A 20,490-nucleotide genomic window follows, 5' to 3' on the forward strand; every position below is an offset into this window, starting at 1 on the left:
GGGGGGCGGGTCGTGAAACTGTTATGGTCACTGTATAAAAAAATTGATTACTGAATTTATTATGCGTTCAAGATTTCCAGTATATAAGTTACTACTCTTTTCATCTTATTTACTGCTCATTTAAATACCTTTATATCTGTCTCGAAATAATTAAACTTCATTACTATATCAATATTAAAGTTATCTCTCAACTTCGTTAGACCTTCGTTATTCATTTACTGGTTCATTAACAAAACATTTCTTTAAACACCATTCTAATACAGTTAGTTCTGCAAATAATTATTATTAACACACAATTTAATTTTTCATTTCGGGACACTCGGATTGCACAACATTTGGAAAGGACCCTGTCTAGGTTAGTTGTGTGGATAATTAAATGAGGGGAAAGTTCTGGTAAAATTTAGGTTATTATTGAACAGTTCACTCTATGGTCCATACGAATACAGTACTAAAAGTTTCAACCTGCTTGTATCGATGCGGCGGTTGGCGAGCGGCGAGATGGCGAGGCACAGAGCACACATATAACCACAGCTATGGCTCTTGACGTATCGGCACTTTAATTCTTCTTAGCGTAGCAATACTTTTCCATTTAGTGCCTATGGAATTTTGCCATGTTGTGTGGGCTTTGGAACGGCATACCCGAGGCTCCATGAAACTACGTCTTCCAGGAGAGCCTCCTCGCTCCAGAAGGTGTTGCTCAGGCCAATGCCAAACTCCAACTACTGCTGAGCCCGTTGTGCCGTGCAGCGCCCGTGCGCATTTTCCCGCGCTCGCCTGTCATCCACCTTTTACCGCTCCCTTACAGACAGGGTATTCACCCGAGGTTTTGCATCCTACATATCCTAACACATTGCCTACGTATGGACCAGACGCACAATTACAATTTTAAACATCTTACAACAGTTCCAAAATTTGTTACATTTCAATTTTACAATATTGCTTGACATTTGACATAAACATTAATATTCACATTGGAACTCGTTTACAGTTTTCTTAACACAATGGCATGAAACAAAAAAGAAATGAAATCAGAACATTAATTACACTAGTTTATCGAAAAATCAGACGGAAAAAAAATTACTTATATGTACAATAGTACAGCGTCATTGTTGTTACACACAGACTAATACTAAGTCGTAAGAGACGCTCCCTCTGGTACTGGTTCAAACACTGTTTTCTGACACGCTTTTGTAAAATAACAAACATTTCGTTTTTCTGCCACAACTTCAAGGCCAGTGTCAGGTTCTAAACTGACATTAAGCAGTTCTGATCCACAGCCTTTCGCAGGAAACTAGATGTTACATGGTGTAAATCATATCCTTAATGCAGATAGCATAACACGCTACACAGCAGATGATTTTAAATGAAAGACGATCACAACATAAGCAAACTGGAAGAGTTTTACCGCATTGGCGTAGGTCTCCAAACTACAGTCCGAAGGTGATTCACGAGCTCCGCATTTAGACTCGTCTCTCACACTGTCGGAATAGCTGATAACTCTGCGTTCCCTTTCGACTGATTCCTCATATTGCATTGATGTACGCGATCAGTGTTTCGGTGCTATCCACCCCAGAAGTTGCTGTCCATCCACCAAAACTTTTTCCCCAACTCAAACAAGCAATATCAGTCAATCATTATGTGGTAACCAGATCACGGATGGGATGAAAAAGACACCATCAATGTACTCAAATAATAATCATCACGGTTGATATCGCGAACTATTGTACAGTAACTTCAACACCGGCCAGTGATGTGACACCATGTTTCCCCAATTTCGGTATCATAGCTAAACCACCCCTTCTCTACTTTGCGAACATCAGTGCGAACATGGATAGATGACTGTGCAGTACATCCATTCTGTGCTAATTCTCAAACACATAAATCATCATATTATACCAGACAGCTCTCCACATATTTCTATCACGTCGATCATAGTGCTTAATTTACGATCTATCTCTCTGCGTATGTAAGTCACAGAGCATTCTCGCTGTCTTACGGTAAAATTTGATAGTGAAAGTGTTTTGGTTGGCAGGAGAGCCAACACCGTGTTACTAGAAGGAGGCCGAAAGGCACGCGTTTTAGTTCACGCAGGCTGGCGTGAGGTCTGGAACATGACAAGGAAATTAGAATTTAGAAAAACGGACGTAGCTGGCGGAATACTTAACTTTAATCCATTAATGATGAACGTCGCTCTTGACGGTACATGATTCACAATATCAGTAGTAACTGAATATGGCGCCTTGCTAGGTCGTAGCAAATGACGTAGCTGAAGGCTATGCTAAACTATCGTCCCGGAAAATGAGAGCATATTTTGTCAGTGAACCATCGCTAGCAAAGTCGGTTGTACAACTGGGGCGAGTGCTAGGAAGTCTCTCTAGACCTGCCGTGTGGCGGCGCTCGGTCTGCAATCACTGATAGTGGCGACACGCGGGTCCGACGTATACTAACGGACCGCGGCCGATTTAAAGGCTACCACCTAGCAAGTGTGGTGTCTGGCAGTGACACCACAGAAAGACCATCCTCACATTGTCGCTGACCAACCCGCCATGCAACACCGTCAGCGAATTAATCTGCTACCGACCAGAAGAAGACCACTACACTCCACCTGTCGTGAATGAATGGAACTTTCCGAGTCCTCACCCATCTCGTGATGCATCCATGTCGAGGAGCTTGGCACTCCTTATCGATGCATAGTAATAGATTTCAAAGTGCCGTGATGTAATAGCAGACAGTTAAGAAGAACAAGAAACGAGTCATTTTTATAGGCGATGGAGTTCCAGATGGATGGAGTTCGACGCATTTTTACGTAAATCAATCAAACTATCAACTCTAAAGTACTGTTCTAGAGTCTAGGATCGGTACCTGGAAGGTACTGGTAACAGAGAACATAAACACACACACTGCTAAGGCTAAAACGTTCTACACTTAAAACGAGTCTATAATGTTATATCACCTACGTTTCCCAGCTATCAGACGTATGGAATGTAGCGTTGTTAATATTCCTTTGTGATAAATATATTTCAAGCGTATGACATACATCCTCCTTCCAGGTTTCTCTCCTTAAAACTATGTTATCAAATCGTAAAACACTCGCTCTGCATGCTACGAGCACAATATAGCTTTTTAGATACGTATAGTGTCCACTGTTCACATCCGAACACCGTTCAGAAATTGTACGATACCTGCATCAGACCTATATAAAAATGATCGTTAGTATCGGAGGATACTCCTACAAGGAAACAGATAAACGCATAGCAGCAGCGTCCGACATGTGAAAATTTAAGTCATTCCATCACCAACTCTATAAACAGCACATCTGTCAGGCAAATGTGTACACTGGGATTACAACGCCTCACAAGCTCATATCGCTAACTTAGTTATCACGCTGAGGTCTCGATTTTACACTCAAGATGCGATAGGGGGGATGGAATACATGACATAAATCAAAGTTCGTTTAGAGGAATGTCTCAAGTTTCATCACACATGAGATGGAAGTTCTCTGATGACCGACAGGTATACTACTAACTATCGCAAGTATACAGCGCTTTAAACCGCATGCAGAAGACGTTGCTGTATACAAGTAGAACGCAGGCTATGTCACGTGACTGATGCATCCGGACAGAACACTGGAAAAAAATAGACCTGCAACAACTTCTCCTTCTCTAGAATGAATCAGTCAACCATTAAACCTCGTTACAGACGTATCTCAATCTATCACCCCGTCCACTCTCTGTTAACCTTTAACGCAGATGCAAGTACGTTTAGAGGTGAATGGTTCTCTGTCCTCCTGAAAAGCATCAAATACAGTAGTCAACGCGCAAGTATCATTGGTACCTCAACAGACATACTGTGTAATACTGCCTCGACGAAAAAAATTGACTACCTCCCTGATTCCCTTCGCTTCGATGTCGACGTTTTCCCAGATTCCTCCTGTTGCCGCATACTTGTTCCCATGTACAAATTGTTCTGCGCAAACCAGAAGATACGCAAGTACTTCCTCAATTTCACAGAATTTCGGTGTATATTCTGTCAATTTATACCTATTCTCTCGTCATATTTCTCAATTCTATCGATTTTAGGTCAGATCAGTCCATGCGATCACGCCATAACATCTCGTTCTGTGTTCTAAAATTGCCTGTAAATGTAGCACAGCTGCCAACACCTAGCCAAAATGCACTGATCGGGAGGCGTAATATAGCACTGTACTCGACTGTAGCCAGTCACCTCCACGTTTGGTGAGCATTTGCTCTGTTTTCTGCATGTCTGTGTATATGCACAGCTCGCAGACGGCTCCCAGCACCCAGACCCCTCCACTGGAAGACCAAACTTTGAACATAGAATACGTGTCCAGACGTAACACCTGGCTGATCCGGCCGGCCGAAGTGGCCGCGCGGTTCTGGCGCTGCAGTCTGGAACCGCGAGACCGCTACGGTCGCAGGTTCGAATCCTGCTTCGGGCATGGATGTGGGTGATGTCCTTAGGTTAGTTAGGTTTAAGTAGTTCTAAGTTCTAGGGGACTAATGACCTCAGCAGTTGAGTCCCATAGTGCTCAGAGCCATTTGAACCTGGCTGATCCACCCGCGAACCCTATCGCAGATGTGGCGTGTGGTGGATCCGTCTCCAAACATAGGTCCGTATATACGAGGTGTGGCTAGAAAAAAACCGGACTAGTACTGGTGAAACAATAAAACGGATGCAATATGGCTGAAAGTCGCGTGGCCTGTCACGTGACTCTCGCTCCGCCTACTGCTCGAGTTTCATCTGCCTCCTGCACTCAGTCTGCCCGTGGCGTCTGTTTTAAGTAGTTGACGTTTTATCTGTGCGTCGGAAAATGTTGAGTGTACAGAAAGAACAGCGTGTTAACATCAAATTTTGTTTCAAACTAGGAAAATCTGCAAGTGAAACGTTTGTAATGTTACAACAAGTGTACGGCGATGATTGTTTATCGCGAACACAAGTGTTTGAGTGGTTTAAACGATTTAAAGATGGCCGCGAAGACACCAGTGGCAGACCATTGTCAGCAAAAACTGATGCAAACATTGAAAAAATCGGTAAACTTGTTCGACAAGATCGCCGTTTAACAATCAGAGCAGTGTCTGAGTTAACAGGAGTTGACAAGGAAAGTGTTAGGCAGATTCTTCATGAAAGTTTCAACATGAACAAAGTGTGTTCAAAAATGGTTCCAAAGTGTCTCACACTTGAACAGAAGGAACGCCGAAGAATGATTTGTTCTGACATCCTGGAAAACATTGAAAGTGATTCCACCTTCTTACAAAATGTTACTACTTGCGATGAATCGTGGTTTTTTACTTACGATCCCGAAACTAAACGCCAATCGATGCATTGGAAAACTCCTGGTTCTTCACGACAAAAAAAAGCACGAATGTCAAAATCGAAATTCAAGGCAATGATGATTGTTTTTTTTTGACATAAAAGGGATTGTGCACATTGATTGGGTACCAGAGGGACAAACAGTGAATCAGCATTACTACATTAGCGTCCTGGCTACCCTACGTGAGCGAGTACGGAGAAAACGGAACGATTTGTGGAGAAAAAAGTCATGGATCCTTCACCAAGACAATGCCCCAGCTCACAGTGCGTTGTCAGCGAAGACGTTTTTGGCAAAACACAACATTCCCATCTTAGATCATCCACCCTACTCACCTGATTTGGCCCCCTGTGACTTTTTTCTTTTCCCTAAAGTCAAGTCAGCTTTGAAAGGAACTAGATTTGAGACTGTTGAAGCAGTAAAAGAAAAAGCGACGGAAGTAATGTATGGACTTACCAAAAATGATCTGCAGCATTGCTATGAACAGTGGAAAATTCGTATGGAGCGGTGTAGAGACCGAGGAGGAGAGTACATTGAAGGAGATAACATGAAATTGTAAATAATTGTAAATAAATGTTTTTTCCAGCATCAGTCCGGTTTTTTTCTAGCCGCACCTCGTATAGTCCGCGGCAGATCCACACTTGAACGCTAACTCGGATGTGGTATATTGTGGATCTGCATCCCAACACCGCTTCGTACATTGCGCATGATAGATCCACCTCCAAACCCTATCCCCTATACGGCATATTGTGGATCTGCATCTCAACAAAGATCCAGATATAACACACAGCAGATCCACATTCGAACATTAACTCAGGTCTATTGCGAGTCCTGGGAGCCTTCCGCGAGGCGTGCATATACACAGACAGATTTCGCTACAAATACTTCAGAATTATCTAGTTGAGGTGGTGTGAGGGAGTCGCAAATACCACTTCAATACCACATTCCTTAGCCGAATCGCTCTCAAAATTGGGTAATTTTATCACGAGGTTGCATCGTGTGCTGGTAATACGCATTCCTGCAATCACAGTCATGGTATTTGTCAGGAAAAAAACACCTCATTCAGAGGTAATGTCGTACCTCGATTCGCAAAGTGGGTATAGCTTTTAACATGGATACTTGTGTGCACCAGTAGAACCAAGTCTGCTTGTGACAGTAACATGCAGTAGTTGCTGCAATCGGGTTTTTCTTTAACATCTCACTGATTACGTCTCTCTTTCTAGGACACAGTGGTAGAACTCGCAAGAAAAACCTAAGAGAAATGCACACCCATCGTTGATTTTCGGTCAGTATTATTTCGTATCGCAGGCAATCAGTTATTGAAGAAGTATTGTCCTTACAAGGGAACCTCCCCATCGCACTCCTCACAGATTTAGTTATAAGTTGGCACAGTGGATAGGCCTTGAAAAACTGAACACAGATCAATCGAGAAAACAGGAAGAAGTTGTTTGGAACTATGAAAAAAATAAGCAAGATATACAAACTGAGTAGTCCATGCGCAAGATAGGCAACATCAAGGACAATGTGAGCTCAGGAGCGCCATAGTCCCGTAGTTAGCGTGAGCAGCTGCGGAACTAGAGGTGCTTACTTTAAGTCTTCCCTCGAGCGAAAAATTTAATTTTTTATATAATCAACTTCGCTCTCCAAAATTCAAGGACATGTTCAGATTTACTTGGACATATGCAGGATTTGACGGTCTACACACAGAAAAAATTTGAAAACGTTGAAAACATATATTTTGACAGAGCACAGGGAAAACTGTGCGACTGTGAAACTGTTGTATTCATTTGTTGCAGTTTATGTGACAAACTCTTATGTTTTCATCACTTGTTTGGGAGTGATTATCACATCCACAAGAAAACCTAAATCGGGCATGGTAGAAGAATCTTTTTACCCATTCGCCAAGTGTACAAGTTAGGTGGGTCGACAAAATATTCCTGTCATGTGACGCACATGCCGTCACCAGTGTCGTATAGAATAAATCAGACGTGTTTTCCTGTGGAGGAATCGGTTGACCTATGACCTTGCGATCAAATTTTTTCGGTTCCCATTGGAGAGGCACGTCCATTCGTCTACTAATCGCACGGTTTTGCGGTGGGGTCGCAAAACACAGACACTAAACTTATTACAGTGAACAGAGACGCCAATGAACGAACGGACAGATCATAACTTTGCAAAAATAAAGAAAATAAACTTTTCACTCGAGGGAAGACTTGAACCAAGGACCCTCGTTCCGCAGTTGCTCACGCTAAGCACAGAACCACGCCGCTCCTGTGCTCACATTATCCTTGATGTTGCATATCTTGCGGATGGACTACTCAGTTTGCATATTTTGCTTTTTTTTTTTTTCATAGTTCCACACAACTTCTTCCTGTTTTCTCGATTGGTCTGTGTTTAGTTTTTCAAGGCCTATCCACTGTGCCAACTTATAACTAAATCTGAGGGGGGTGCGATGGGGAGGTTCCCTTGTTAGTAGTGTCAGGAAATGCGTGATATGTTAGCATTTGAGCATCAGGCTATATAAATTATGTGCTTGTGGAAAGGAAATAACTATGCCCAGTGGTACGAAGGGTATGGATTTGACAGCAAAGGGAAGAGTTTATCAAGTCATTGGAAGGTAGTCATATTTCTATTTCCAGAGCCACTGACGAACAGCAGAGTGTACTTCCGATACTTCGCTCATTGTCGAACGCCGTTCAATGGAGTTCGCGATAGCCGGCCGCGGTGGTCTCGGGGTTCTAGGCGCTCAGTCCGGAACCGCGCAACTGCTACGGTCGCAGGTTCGAATCCTGCATTGGGCATGGATGTGAGTGATGTCCTTAGGTTAGTTAGGTTTAAGTAGTTCTAAGTTCTAGGGGACTGATGACCGCAGATGTTAAGTCCCATAGTGCTCAGAGCCATTTGAACCATTTTTTTTCTTTTTTTTTTGAGTTCGCGATAGCAACAGTTAATTGTAAGTATAATGATAAAAGATATCTGTGACCGGTTTTCTAGAATTATTCCGTGTATGCATGGCCTGTGGAGGGAATGATTCACGTTCCCCGTTAACAGCAGCAGCCGTCCGAATGCAGAGGCCTGTTGGAGTGTAAGAATTTTGTGAGTTAACTTTACCATCCTCTAGACGACCGAACAACGAACTAATACTTAGTATGTGTCGGGCGGCTTTCGTGATCAAGTGAAAATTTGAGAAGATTGTGTATGGAGGTGCGTTAGCGCTGGACAGTTATTTCCTCCCATGGAAATTGTTCGGTTGACTGGTTCTGCACATTTCCCGCTTTTATTTAGTTAAGGGTAGGTCGGTGGGGTGTGTGCATTTACCATGTGGAAGACACGTTTGCCTGTTCTATATACATGGAAAAGACCATATTTGGCTTGTAAATTATAGGAATGATTTGGAATATCACCGAAATTGGTATTCGAGTGTGGAAATAACAGTTTCCTCAATGGTTTTCAGCACGCTTCACCTCGCTAAGGTTTGAGGTTTGTAGAGAAATAATCCCCAGTGTATATGTTGGGAATTATGTTGCTCTAGCGATCGGTAGGATGCTGCCTAGTGATTGATATCGAGAAATCGAGAAGTACGGCGAAAATGGTATAATATCATGGCGAAAATACGTGTGTTCTTGTAATCCTCGAGTCTGGAGATGTGCGAATAAAAGCGAGCAAGCAAGGAAGCAGAAACAGTAACGCGTTTGTGCGAAGGGGAAACGATCCCGAATTTGTAGAACAGTTCTGATGTGCTGTGGGCAACCGTCGGGCATGGATACCCTAGTGCTGAGAGGAGTGTATACACGGTACTGTCCGTCTTTTCGGTATATGTACGAATGATGTAAAAGGGATGACTTTGTGTGGCAGATGATATGAATTGTATGTTTACTACATGGGCACGGTAGGTGGTGATATATTTCCAGGTTGGAGATCGGTTTCGCAGACTAATATTGAAGCTCGTGTGCTTGGTGTGAGAGCAGTGTAAATGAGTAAGTCTTCCCGTATTTAACAATATGTATGGTGGTTTGCGAGGTTTAGTTCTCGGTGCAATATGGTGATCAGTGTAAAATAGTTTATTGCAGATGAAAGTCTCGTCTGTAGAAAGAAAGAAGAGGCTGAAAGTACTTCCCTAGGACTGTGGAGCCCCGTGACATGTAGCTGGTGTGAATGTACGCATACCATAATTTTTTCAGGTGTTGCACAGATATAAAAGATAACTGCACTGTTTGTGTAATATGTGTATATATTGTAAACTTACTGTTGCTTACGTTGTTTAAAATGTGTATATGTTGCATCATAATGTTGCTATGGTTTATGTTGTGGTATAACTAGAGAGGATGACTGTGCATCCAATCGTAAGGGACGTATAGATTCAGCACATCGATAATCATGAGGGTGTTAGAGAGATTTCTTACATGATAAATTATATGTGCTATAGATAGTGAGGTTCATTCCAGGAGCACAGTCGTCAAGAGGAGACAGTACCTGTACATCGATAGGTGTCGGACTGTAGCAGCAATTGTTATATTTAATTGTAGTTACACTGGTAAATATCTTCCTGGCTTCCAATATACTTGTGAGTCTTGTATGTATTTGATGATCTGTAGACTTTGCGGGTTTAACTGTCCATGCAATTTAGCGATTTGTGCAAAATAATTTTACCTCTGAAAGTCACAGAAAGAAAAGGTGGATGGTGCTGCGATACCAGTGACATCAGTAATTCGGAGGGTATATTCGATAAGAGCCAATCATAATGCTCGATTCATTCACATCCTCTCTGCTGGGATACAGGAACCTCTACATAGTGGTGAGAACATTTCCGTATGTTGAGAGCAGGAAGTCTATGACGTTAGGTCCACGAGGAAGACGGCATTCAGCGTTATTTTCGTAAACAGGTTGTCTTAGGGTAAGAATTTTCGTGCATACAAGCTGAAACATCACGAAAGCGATCATTAACTATTTATGGGACACTATACAATTCCCGAGGGGTCGACTTGGCTGTTACTTTTTACAAAGCCATGTGACGTAAGAATAACATTGAGAACATTTTAGATGGTGAGTCACCACGCGGACGTTTCATGGCAAGGCGAGGCGTGAGCCATGCAGGAGTGGGTACGCACTACTGGACACGTCATGCATGGAACTGCTCTGGTGTCAAGTACGAACGGGCTGTCGCCACCTCATGCCTAAGGGCACCTATGTGTAGTTTTACAGCTGAAGGCCACGTCATTTCGTGGGGGCACCGGGGGTGGCACAGAGGGTGCTTGCAGTCGTTGATTGTATTATTTTTTAAATAGGTCTGTAGGCTGCATTATGCGTTATTTGGACAGTTTATGAGTACTGAGCGTGTCTACACATCACTGTGCTGCATTATTTAGGATGAGTTTGCCAGTGTGTACTGAAATTATTTGTTTCATTTAGGAGTTATTTGTATGTTTTGAGAGTGTTATTTAGAAGTAGTTTACAGGTCTGTGGGCTGTGTGACATGGCCCCAAGCACATGAGGGCTAGTGTTTTTTTATCAATCTGACAAATGTACTCCATCCTTACATAAAATGTTCCAAAATAAATAGAGTGCACTCCTTCCTTACCCTACACAGCAACCCAGCGCAGGCTGAGTCATTTTCGCGCTATTTTCCCCCTACAGACCACCATCTTGGATTACATCACAGGAGGGATGACAGCACCATCTGGTGGCAGTACTGTGTACTAGGTCAGTTTGTGTCTAGATCCCGTGGTGGAGGGCCTGCCTGCATAATAAAGACATGTGTTCAGAGTCGTTTTCCCGCCATTTCCCCCCACCATCTAGGATTATGTCACGAAGCAGAAAACAGCACCCTCTGGTGGCCGTGTTGTGTACTAGGCCAGTTGAAGTCTAGATCTCATGGCGAAGACACTGTCTGCAAAATAAAAACTTATGTCCAGCACAGGCAGAGTCGTTTTCCCACAATTTACCCCCACCATCTTGGATTACGTCACGAAACGGATGACCGCGCCATCTGCTGGTGGTACTGTGTACTAGGTCCAGACCTTGTGGTGAATACACTGTTTGAAGATATCTTGGATAATGGTACCTGCGTCATCACCTGACGTAACGGTAGCGCCCTCTGGTGGTGGTGCTGTGTACTAAGTCAGTTTCAAAGCAAACCTCATGGTGAAAACGCTGTTTGCCGCCATCTTGGATTACATGACTTATGAGAGCGCCCTTCTGTGGTGGCAATGTGTACTAAGTCAGTTAGAGTTCAGACCTCATGGTGAACACACTGGATGGCTGTATTGTTTGAATCTATTTATATGAAGACTTATCTCCAAGGCCTTTTCCCACGAATCCTTAGGAGGAGGTGGCAGTCTTTCACGCCATTTTCATAGCTTAGTAGAGGTACACGAATTTACCTTTGTTTACCGCCATAATTCAATCTTGGCCCCAGTTCATAGGAAGAGGTGGCGGTCAGGTGAGTTAGGTTAGTGGAGGTAGGCCAAGTGACCTATCTTCTCGAGATTTTCGTAGCTTAGTAGAGATAACAGTGGTGTGATGCATTATCCTGTTTGAATTTGAACTTCCCACCATTTTTCTAGGGGAAGGGGGCGTGGTACTTTCCCGCCAAAAAGCCGCCACCTTGGAAATGGTGCTTGCGTCATTAGCTGACGTCATGGCCGCCATCTTGGATGACGTCATGCACTTTTGACAAGTCTACAAGCCTCCATCTTGGATGATGTTCGCCGCCATCTTGGATACATCTGGTAAGAATCCAGAGTGGCCTAGAACGAACTTTGTCCCAATATTGTGACCTACATGCAATGTGCACATGATGTGCTTGTTACATTAGTGTGACATGCATCTGACATTGGCACAACGTGTGCGCAATGTTGGTATGACGTGTGTGACACTGGTACCATGTGCATGTGACGTGTGTGCAACATCAGCAGCCTAATACTTTGTTGCTTATTGTGTTAATTATGGCATGGAACTTGAAGGCTGTCATTAATTATGGTAATATTGGCCAGCATTTTTAGTTGTGATAGCTCCTAGTCACACAGACACACACACACACACACACACACAGTTCGCCTAGTGCACTAATATTTTCGCATAATTTACCATGACCTAATGAATTTCTACACACACCCTGTGATGCCAAAGTATCTTACATTAATATTTACTACCATTTTGCAGCACATGCCCTAACATCATTAATTTGTATTGTCAATGCATCTTACATTAATATTTACCACCATTCTGCAGAATATGCTATGACATCATAAGTTTATACGGTCAAAGTGTCTTACCTCATAAACAATGGTAATATTTGAAGCCATTTCTTAACTGTTCTGCTAATGATCGTCTCACTACAGCAAATGATGAAACTCTCATATTTGGAATAATAATAAAAAATTAGTTTGTTATAACTAATATCCACATCCTGATCCTCTCACTACGGAGCACAGAGCTAGAATGGACAGCAAATTGCCAGAAAGGAGTGGGGCTTCCCCCCCCTCCCCCCCATACCAATTGACTGCCAGCATCAGGACGTTGATGGGCAGAGAAGGGGGGTCAGTGACCTTGAATCCTTGAATACAAAAGCACAATTACTTCAACACACCAGAAATGCTGACACTGGAAAATGCTGACATCTGTAGATTTCTTGGCACACTGACACAAAAATATGCTGACATCAGAGGAATTCCAGGAATGCTATCACCAAAAAAGTACTGAACTCAGCAATTTGCGTCAGAAAGCACACTGCTGTCCTAATTTAAGGATCTGATAAAAAATGTTAATACTAACCTTAGATTTTTTCAGATGCTGCAGTTACAGTACCTTTAATGCAGTACTACCCAAAAAGATGCACAAATATTCACTCAGAGCAAGATTTTATACTGGTATTGCTGGTTGGTATTATGTATTGGTGGAAAAATTAGTAACATCTTTAAAATTAGAAAAATGTAAAATTGTGCACTGCACAAAAGATGGAAACATAGTATCCTGTGACAACATCAGCGAGTCACATCTGCAATCAATCAACCCATACATATATGTGGACATAATAATTTGTGGTTATATCAAGTGGAATGATCAGATAGACCCACACGTAATTAATGCAGCTAGCATATTTCGGTTCATTGGCAGTATACATGGAAAATGGTATCAGTCTACACAGGAGATGTGTATAAAACTTTCATGAGAGCCATTCTAGAATATTGCTCAATTGTGTAGAGCCCATATCAAACAGTCATTAATTTGGGGTGTGGAACGTAAGCACAAATTGTGATGGTTTTACTTCGTCCACAGGACAGGATCAAAGCAATGCTGAAACGCCCGAATTAAGCATACGCTTGAAGATAGAATCCAACTATGTCGAGAAAGCCTACTTATGAAGTTCCAAGAGCCACCATTAAGTGAGGAATCTAAGAATGTGCTACCCGTCGTTCGGTACAGCAGTGAAGACAAAGTCAGAATAATTACAGCATGAAGGGAGGCAGGCAGATAGGCAGACATTCTTCTCAAGTTACATACGGGAATGGAAGCGGAAGAAACCTTAGTACATGGTGCTATGGTTACCACAGTGGTTTGCAGAGTATAGATGTAGATGTAAAACTCATACAAAAAGGAAACAATGGGTAGTTTGCTGATAAATATAAATAAATGTGCAAAATGCACGAATTTTCAAATGAAAGTAGATCTTTGTTTATTGATTGCCGATGTATAAGGATGTCGTCCGAGTGCGATAGTGGATAGTGTCAAGTTACCAGTATGCCAACTGAGAGACTGTTTACTTGAATGGAACAATACCAGATGAGTTATAGTGGCATTTACAGATGCATATGTGTGATCATTCTTTTTACAACATTAGAAAGTGGAAAGGAAGGTTATTTCATATGTAATTGTGTTGGCATAATGAGTTATAGCTTATTCCACGTTCGTTTCAGTGAACTGTAGAGTACATCTGAAGAGATAGAGCGTCAGGTATCAAAGAAAAATTGCTCATCTAATATAACTGTGCCACTGTAACTTTCTCTGGAGATAGCAATAACTGGTAGAATTGCTGTCTATGGCAGTCCATTTTGTGCTTCACTTGCTAGCTTCTATGTAAGAGATTTTGCACTTCATATAAAAGTTCTGGTGACTGACGTAACTCGTGGCTCAAGTCTGTAAGAATATTGCTGTAAAATATTTGAGATATGTACAGAAGGAACCTGTTTTTTACAGTTTTAAATGAAACAGGTACTTTCATCAGATAATCACCCAAAATTTGTAAGCCTTTAGATGTGACAGTTATTTATGTAATTTACATCATATGATTACTCATTTCACTAAAGAAATTATTACATTTTAGAAATAGCTGCATGACCTAAAGAAAGATTTTGACATTGCTCAATCTAACTGATAGGCAATGAACAGATCATAGTCATATATTATAGGTTCATTCTGTTTACAGTTGATTATCTCAATGCTTTTATTTTCTTAGTTAAGAACCACTTTCAGAGGTTAAAAGCTTGCATACTCCCATACCATTCTTGTGTGAAAATTTGTGTCTAATATTGAGATATTCTGATTTACTTGTATCACATCTACCTACATGAATAGCGTCTGTGCGTGCATTATAAAGTACAGATCAAGACATATCCTTAGTTAGAACTTCCCCAATAACTTTTTATTTGTTAGAAGATGCCTCCAAGTTAATTCTCATAAAAAAGACATTATTAATTTACTGTGTGAAGTTTGATAGCCTCAAAATATAACTCAATTTTAAATCTCACAGTTACCGTTTTAATGGTTTTGCGTTGTGATTTAACATACCTATAAAACTGAGAATGTTTCTATTATCGCCGCAAACAGTTTGAAACTTTTTGCAAATAATTGAGTGCCCTATCTCTCCTCTACCATACAAGTCCAGGAATATAAGCAAGTTTCTATAACTTAACAGGCTACAGAAAGCTACAAATATTGAGTTACTTTATTTTTCGTTAAAGAAATGGGGTAAAAATAAGTAAAATGTCGTGTGACTAGGGCCTCCCGTCGGGTAGACCGTTCGCCGGGTGCAAGTCCTTCGATTTGACGCCACTTCGGCGACTTGCGCGTCGATGATAAAACTTTACACAACAACAAATCACAAATTGTTTGAATCATCTGTCTTCTTATACGTTTGGTGTGGTCCACGATGATTCCCTCTCCTGTGCCAGCCTCTTCATCTTAGAGTAGCACCCAATGACCTCAATCATTTGTTCTTCCCCTACATTTTCTCCCTCTAAAACTCCCTCTAGTACCATGTAAGTTATTCCCTGATATCTCAACACGTGTCCTGTCATCGTGTTCCTTCTTCTAGTGAGTGTTTTCCGTATATTTATTTCCTCCATTACCCTATTGAGAAATTTCTAATTTCTTATATTTTCAGATCACTCAGTTTTCAGCAGCTTAAACTCTTCCCTTCTCTTCTTATCCGGTTTTCCTTCAGTCCACGACATGCTTCCATTCAGTGCTTTGCTCATGATATACATTCTCAGAAACGTCTTCCTCAAATTAATGTCTATGTCTGAAACTAACAGACTTTTGCTATGAAGGAACACTCTCTTTCCCTCTGACAATCTGCTTGTTCGCTCCTCCCGCTATTTTTTATACAAGTTGGTCAGTTTTTAGACCTTTGATTCCGCAAGAACTAAATTTTATAGTTGACACAAAAAACTCATTATATACAAGGGAGAATGTGTACTGCAAATTCCTGGGAGAAGTCCTTACCAGACAGGCTTACCTAAAGAGACAGATGCTACAAAAAAGTTACAAGATATCACAGGCAGATTTCCTTTAAACCTAAGCAAACCTATGTTTCAACAAAGACAGATAAGTTTGAAAGTAGAGCTGTGCACTTCATCTGAAGTTTTTTTAGTCGATGGAAGAACATCACAGAACTGCACAAGTGACTCCAAAGGGAGAGGTGCCAAAAACGGACACTTTCTATCACATGTAGCTTTCCTCCTAAATTCTAAAACTAAATGTTTCTATATGAAATAAAAAATTATATACATTAATTTCAACAATGTATGTATTATGTAACAGTCTTAGCTTACTGTAAATGAACACAAAACTATGGGGGGAAGGGGCTACCTAGACATATGTTAGTAGTGGTACATACTTGAATTACAGTGCTCATAGTGTCAGTGATTAATGAATAGAAAATATATTGGAAACAGCAGCAATGTCACTGCCCATGTTGAAACTCATACGTGTGTCTGTATGCCACTCACCAGATAGTGATACTGAAGTCAGGCCTGGATATAGGGGAAGGGGGGAGGGGGGAGCAAACCGAGGTATCTGTCCCTTGTCTTTACTGATTTTATCTATCTTATATTTAATTTTATGTCACACAAAAGAGAAAGTTATTAGCTAATAGGCAATAAAGAGTGCAAATTTTCTGAAGAGTTCTTATTCTCTCGGTCACAAATAATCCCACCAGTATTAACTGTGAGATTTTTTTAGAATGGTACGATGTCAAACCAGCCGACTGTCAGCAGGAGAGGCATCACAGGACAATTTAATTTCCACTGTCCTGAATATAGGTTTGATGGCTTCCATTACAAAATACACAAGTTTGATTTCCACACAGCGAAGTACAGTGACGTGCGATAGAATAATGCTTGTGAAGAGGTGTGGCACTGCACTTTTGCACACTTAAGACCAATAACTTGTCTGAAATTTCCTCGAACATATACACTACTGGCCATTAAAATTGCTACACCAAGAAGAAATGCAGATGATAAACGAGTATTCATTGGACAAATATATTATACTAGAACTGACATGTAATTACATTTTCACGCAATTTGAGTACATAGATCCTGAGAAATCAATACCCAGAACAATCACCTCTGGCCGTAATAACGGCCTTGATATGCCTGGGCATTGCGTGAAACAGAGCTTGGATGGCGTGTACAGGTACAGCTGCCCATGCAGCTTCAAGACGATACCACAGTTCTTCAAGAGTAGTGACTGCCGTATTGTGACGAGTCAGTAGTTCGGCCACCATTGACCAGACGTTTTCAATTGGTGAGAGATCGGGACAATGTGCTGGCCAAATCAGCAGTCGAACATTTTCTGTCCTGTACGGACAGGACCTGCACCATGCGGTCGTGCATTATCCTGCTGAAATGTAGGGTTTCGCAGGGATCGAATGAAGGGTAGAGCCACGGGTCGTAACACATCTGAAATGTAACGTCCACTGTTCAAAGTGCCGTCAATGCGAACAAGAGGTGACCGAGACGTGTAACCAGTGGCACCCCATACCATCACGCCGGGTGATACGCCAGTATGGCGATGACGAATACACGCTTCCAATGTGCGTTCACCGCGATGTCGCCAAACACGGATGCGACCATCATGATGCTTTAAACAGAACCTGGATTCATCCGAAAAAATTACATTTTGCCATTCGTGCACCCAGGTTCGTCGTTGCGTACACCATCGCAGGCGCCCCTGTCTGTGAAGCAGCGTCAAGGGTAACCGCAGCCATGGTCACCGAGCTGATAGTCCATGCTGCTACAAACGTCGTCGAACTGTTCGTGCAGATGATTGTTGTCTTGCGAACGTCCCCATCTGTTGACTCAGGGATCGAGACGTGGCTGCACGATCCGTTACAGCCATGCAGATAAGATGCCAGACATCTCGACTGTTAGTGATACGAGGCCGTTGGGATCCAGCACGGCGTTCCGTATTACCCCCCTGCACCCACCGTTTCCATATTCTGCTAACAGTCATTGGATCTCGACCAACGCGAGCAGCAATGTCGCGATACGATAAACCGCAATCGCGATAGGCTACAACCCAACCTTTATCAAAGTTGGAAACGTGATGGTACGCATTCCTCCTCCTTACACGAGGCATCACAACAACGTTTCACCAGGCAACGCCGGTCAACTGCTGTTTGTGTATGATAAATCGGTTGGAAACTTTCCTCATGTCAGCATGTTGTAGGTGTCGCCACCGGCGCCAACCTTGTGTGAAAGGTCTGAAAAGCTAATCATTTGCATATCACAGCATCTTCTTCCTGTCGGTTAAATTTCGGGTCTGTAGCACTTCATCTTCGTGGTGTAGCAATTTTAATGGCCAGTAGTGTATGTTTTACATATTGATATGTCTGCGTAAGCAGAAGAAACTAACGATCAAGTCCGAAAACAATTTATTGGCCTGTTCAATTAACCAAAACAAATTCTCCAAGTATAACACCAACACAAAACAGTGATCCGTCTTCGAATCACAACTACATACAAGAATAATATCGAAAACAACTGAAATAATTTCTACTAGTCTCCGCCGGAGACTTCTCCGATATACCAAGCCTAATCCAGAGATCAGCGAGAAGATCCAAGCCGGGCTGCCGAGGCGGCAGCTATCCACGTCTGCTGGCAGTCGAAGAACTGCCGATGTGTGGCCGAGCGCCTGCGGATGAGAACCTCGGAACTATTTTCCATCACGTGGTTTGACGTGTGAAAATACACTCCTGGAAATTGAAATAAGAACACCGTGAATTCATTGTCCCAGGAAGGGGAAACTTTATTGACACATTCCTGGGGTCAGATACATCATATGATCACACTGACAGAACCACAGGCACATAGACACAGGCAACAGAGCATGCACAATGTCGGCACTAGTACAGTGTATATCCACCTTTCGCAGCAATGCAGGCTGCTATTCTCCCATGGAGACGATCGTAGAGATGCTGGATGTAGTCCTGTGGAACGGCTTGCCATGGCATTTCCACCTGGCGCCTCAGTTGGACCAGCGTTCGTGCTGGACGTGCAGACCGCGTGAGACGACGCTTCATCCAGTCCCAAACATGCTCAATGGGGGACAGATCCGGAGATCTTGCTGGCCAGGGTAGTTGACTTACACCTTCTAGAGCACGTTGGGTGGCACGGGATACATGCGGACGTGCATTGTCCTGTTGGAACAGCAAGTTCCCTTGCCGGTCTAGGAATGGTAGAACGATGGGTTCGATGACGGTTTGGATGTACCGTGCACTATTCAGTGTCCCCTCGACGATCACCAGTGGTGTACGGCCAGTGTAGGAGATCGCTCCCCACACCATGATGCCGGGTGTTGGCCCTGTGTGCTTCGGTCGTATGCAGTCCTGATTGTGGCGCTCACCTGCACGGCGCCAAACACGCATACGACCATCATTGGCACCAAGGCAGAAGCGACTCTCATCGCTGAAGACGACACGTCTCCATTCGTCCCTCCATTCACGCCTGTCGCGACACCACTGGAGGCGGGCTGCACGATGTTGGGGAGTGAGCGGAAGACGGCCTAACGGTGTGCGGGACCGTAGCCCAGCTTCATGGAGACGGTTGCGAATGGTCCTCGCCGATACCCCAGGAGCAACAGTGTCCCTAATTTGCTGGGAAGTGGCGGTGCGGTCCCCTACGGCACTGCGTAGGATCCTACGGTCTTGGCGTGCATCTGTGCGTCGCTGCGGTCCGGTCCCAGGTCGACGGGCACGTGCACCTTCCGCCGACCACTGGCGACAACATCGATGTACTGTGGAGACCTCACGCCCCACGTGTTGAGCAATTCGGCGGTACGTCCACCTGGCCTCCCGCATGCCCACTATACGCCCTCGCTCAAAGTCCGTCAACTGCACATACGGTTCACGTCCACGCTGTCGCGGCATGCTACCAGTGTTAAAGACTGCGATGGAGCTCCGTATGCCACGGCAAACTGGCTGACACTGACGGCGGCGGTGCACAAATGCTGCGCTGCTAGCGCCATTCGACGGCCAACACCGCGGTTCCTGGTGTGTCCGCTGTGCCGTGCGTGTGGTCATTGCTTGTACAGCCCTCTCGCAGTGTCCGGAGCAAGTATGGTGGGTCTGACACACCGGTGTCAATGTGTTCTTTTTTCCATTTCCAGGAGTGTAGTTCCAGGATCTGCAGCGACCTCTTCCTTATGTTTATGTGGGCCAGTAGTGGCCCCTGGTGTCATTGCCGTGGTGTTGTTGTTGTTGTGGCCGTTCATCAATATTGCCTGTCGGTTGTGTAGTGCTTCGGTGTGCCTGCGAACCGGGCAACCGCAGCTGCAGGCTATCAGTTTGGTTGCTGATACTCTAGGCGCCGTGATGTGTGGTGGAGAATAGAGTCCTGCATGACCGAGTACGCGAGCACGAAATACGAGATGGGGCGAGC

This window comes from Schistocerca nitens, chromosome 3 (assembly GCF_023898315.1).
Source record: "Schistocerca nitens isolate TAMUIC-IGC-003100 chromosome 3, iqSchNite1.1, whole genome shotgun sequence".
In the NCBI taxonomy this organism is placed as follows: domain Eukaryota; kingdom Metazoa; phylum Arthropoda; class Insecta; order Orthoptera; family Acrididae; genus Schistocerca; species Schistocerca nitens.